This window comes from Mus pahari, chromosome 2 (assembly GCF_900095145.1).
Source record: "Mus pahari chromosome 2, PAHARI_EIJ_v1.1, whole genome shotgun sequence".
In the NCBI taxonomy this organism is placed as follows: domain Eukaryota; kingdom Metazoa; phylum Chordata; class Mammalia; order Rodentia; family Muridae; genus Mus; species Mus pahari.
In genome coordinates this window covers 83,180,113-83,182,781 of record NC_034591.1, presented here as the reverse complement: position 1 = coordinate 83,182,781, position 2,669 = coordinate 83,180,113, and the positions used below count along the sequence as shown (strand labels likewise).

The 2,669-nt window shown below is 42.0% G+C and overlaps 1 protein-coding gene across 3 annotated transcripts in view; it reads right to left on the bottom strand.

Moving 5' to 3' along the window:
* Smarcad1 (SWI/SNF-related, matrix-associated actin-dependent regulator of chromatin, subfamily a, containing DEAD/H box 1) overlaps positions 1 to 2,669 on the bottom strand; it is a 60,742-nt gene that overhangs the window by 41,341 nt on the left and 16,732 nt on the right. The window lies entirely within an intron of this gene.

The following is a 2,669-nucleotide window of genomic DNA, read 5'->3' as shown; positions in this document are numbered from 1 at the left end:
CCATCCGTAACAAGATCTGACGCCCTCTTCTGGAGTGTCTGAAGACAGCTACAGTGTACTTACATATAATAAATAAATAAATAAATCTTTAAAAAGAGAGAGAGAGAGAGAGAGAGAGAGAGAGAGAGAGAGAGAGAGAGAGAGAGAGAGAGAACGAGAACCAGACAAAGATAAAAGGAACAAACCTAGCTGGTTAGGGTTCAATGTGACTATAAACTTCACCAAGGCAGGGGTGGGTATCAGGATTTTTTATAAACCTTCAGTACCTAAAATAGCAGGTATTACCTACTAGTTGTAGAATAATACTAATAGAATTAATACTTGTTAAATTAAGACATTAAATGAGAAGTTATATAAGACTAGAAAGAAAAGATTAGTGTTTATAACTCAATGGTTATTCTACAACCTGTTTTAAATGGAAAGATTAAAGAACAGTATTTAAGAAAGCAAAAAAGAAAAGGTCACCATGCGCTCTTGTATTAATGGAGCCTACTCATTTCAGGAACATCAAAAACAATGAAAAAGACACTCAACCTGCTCCTATAGCATTTCTCTATCCCGATGGTGATAAGAGCTACAACATGCACTCATCATCACAATGAAAAACAGCATCAGTTTTATCAATTCCTCACAACCGATGAATTTGACATTATCATTTACTGCAAAGGAAACAAAGACCCAAAAGAGTTGGGTAGGACTGTTCCAAGCCATTTAAGAAATGCTCCATATCCTCGCCAGCAAAGGACAACACTCCTCCACTGCTGGTGGGATGGCAAACTTGGACAACCACTTTGGAAATCAATTCAGCAGTTTCTCAAAAAACTGGAAATAGTTCTACCTCAAGACCCAGCTATACCACTCCTAGGCATATATACACAAAAGATACTCAAAAATCCCACAAGACACTTACTCAACTATGTTCATAGCAGCTTTATTTGTAATAACTAGAAACGGGAAACAACCCAGACGTCCCTCAAGCAAAGAATGGATATAGAAAATATAGTACTTCTATACAATGGAATACTATTATTCAGCTATTAAAAACAAAGACATCATGAATTTTGCAGACAAATGAATGGAACTTGAGAATATCATCCTGAGTGAGGTAACCTAGACCCAAAAGTATATGCATAGTATGCACTCACTTATAAGAGGATATTAGCCATGAAATATAGGATAGTCACACTACATTTCACAGACCCAAATAAGCTAAACAACAAGGAAGGCATAAGCAAGGATGCTTGAATCTCACTTGGAAGAGGAATAATATAGTCATAAGAGGCAGATTAAGGGTGGGAGGAAATGGGGAGGGGAATCAGGAGTTCAGGATCAGGTGTGGGAATGAACAGGAGAGATGGCCAGATAGCCATGAAAATAAGTAGAAATCTGCAACTGATAGAGTAAAAGGAGTGAGGGAGGGCATCTCCTGGACAAGACAGAGGCCTGGGATAAGGGAGGCACACAAAAATCAATGACCTTAGCTGTGACTCACAACATTGGGGATATGGAGGCCACCTCCTATAGCCAGGCAGGAAACCCAGTAGAGTGATAAAGACACCAACTCACCCACAAAATTTTCAAACCATAATTTATCCTGTCTACAAGTAATGCAGGTATAAGGGTTAGTCAGAGATTGAGGGAATAGCCAACCAATAACAGGCCCAACTTGAGACCCACCCCACAGGCAAGTACCAATCCCTAACTCTCTCTCTCTCTCTCTCTCTCTCTCTCTCTCTCTCTCTCTCTCTATATATATATATATATATATATATATATATATTTGATTTTTCGAGACAGGGTTTCTCTGTATAGCCCTGGCTGTCCTGGAACTCACTTTGTAGACCAGGATGGCCTCGAACTCAGAAATACACCTGCCTCTGCTCCCGAGTGCTGGGATTAAAGGTGTGCGCCACCATGCCCAGCTCCCTAACACTATTGATGATACTCTGTTATGCTTGCAGACAGAAACAAGTTGTCCTCTGAGAGGCTCTACCCAGCAGCTGATTCAGACATATACAGATACCCACAGGCAAACAGTGGATTGGGCATGGGAACTCTTATGGAAGAACAGGATGAAGGATTGCAGCCCCCCAAAGGTGATAGGGACTCAGAGTAAACTAACCTGGACCCTTGGGGCTCTCAGATTCTGAACCATCAACCAAAGAACATATGTGGGCTAGAACTAGGCCTCCTCACATATGTAACAGATGTGCAGCTTGGTCTTCATGTGGGTCCCCTACAACTATAATGGCAGCTATCCCAAAACCTAGCCTAAAAACCCTTTGTTGCCTGTCTATGGAATATGTTCTTCTACCTGGGCTACCCTGTCTGTCCTCAGTGGGAGATGAAGTGCCTAGCCTTGCGGAGACGTAGTGCCAGGGTAGAAGGAGACCTAGGGTAGAAGGAGACCTAGGGGGGATCCCACCCACTCAGAGGATGAGAAGGGGGGAAGATGGGGGAAGGATTGTGGGGGAGTAACCAGTAGGGGGCACTGAACGGGTTGTAAAGTAAGTAAAAATTAAAATTAAAACTAAAAAAAAAAAAAGACACAAGCTAAGAGGATGGACGCGAAAACCAGATCCATCATTCCTTGGCATATAAGAATTACATCTTAGGCTGGGCGAGGTGGCGCACGCCTTTAATCCCAGCACTAGGGAGGCAGAGGCAGG